The sequence below is a fragment of the Ceratina calcarata genome, unplaced genomic scaffold (assembly GCF_001652005.2).
Source record: "Ceratina calcarata isolate Rehan_Ccalc_2016 unplaced genomic scaffold, ASM165200v1 scaffold297.2, whole genome shotgun sequence".
In the NCBI taxonomy this organism is placed as follows: Eukaryota; Metazoa; Arthropoda; class Insecta; order Hymenoptera; family Apidae; genus Ceratina; species Ceratina calcarata.
Window position 1 is genome coordinate 911,874 of NW_017152138.1, and position 1,129 is coordinate 913,002.

The window sequence follows — 1,129 nt, forward strand, 5'->3', positions numbered from 1 at the left end:
GGAAAAACAAAATTTTTTGCCAAAAGTTCGCCGTTTCGACGGTGGAATGGTCGGATTTTGTCAACATCAATAAAATGCCAAATAATCATATGTAACTCATTAAATATCGAAGTTAGAAGGAAAACAACTTTTATTTGAAGCATTTTTCGTAGTTTTGAAAAAAATAATTTTTCTTCAGCGTCAATACTTAATTGGATATTTCCTTCTATACTTTTTAGCACGTAGCTATTTATTATTAGCATTATTCTTTCGACGTCTGATTTCTTTTTAATTATAGGAAATACGTTTTTCTAAGGTACATAAACTTTTGAGATTGACTGTAGAGCCAATACATCCTTAATCTATTTGATCGATATTTTCATAAAGAAGTGTGCTTCGTGATCCTTGCCGCGTTTTCGAGTTTCCAAGCACAACTGTCGACCTTTTGTATTTTGTACGTTGAACTAGTTAGTACGAATTATATCTCTCCGAGCTCGGTGTTAATTGCATTGTCCTCTTCGTATTTCACGAGTTTCTATTGTGCACGGTCGCTGTCTAAACTGGTTGTCGCGTACGCGTGATTAAAAAACACACGACGTACTCATTATTCCAAGGTTCAGCGCCATTAAAACATCTTCCTGCTTGCCGCTAGTCACATCGGCGGATAACAATGAAAAGAAGGGTATCAGGCCTTGAGAGGAAACATACCGTTATTAACTAACTATCTTAACAACGCTTTAACATATTTTTTTCAACATGTCTGAATCCTGGCGGCATCCGATGAACGGCGTCACGGTCTTGTTGAAGTGTATGAATAAACTAGTGCAATTAAAACTTGACTCGCGATTAATTAACGAGTTTAATCGAAGGACGTAGTTAAATCTTTATCACTGTCATTAGTCGTTGTACTTAAATATAGAGTAGTAAGATTCTATCAGGTAAAAATATATATATTCGATTCGATAAAATGTACGAGGCTACCGATTCGAGAACTTTTTTGTATGTACAACGGACTCGTTTGTGGCGCTTAATGATAAAAGTGAATCTAAAGCTTTTGAGCCCTGACACTTCCATCAGTCAAGGGGTCAATTAAATAATTGTGATATTTATAGCGTGCGTAGCACGCGGACAATAACTCTTTGACCCTCGT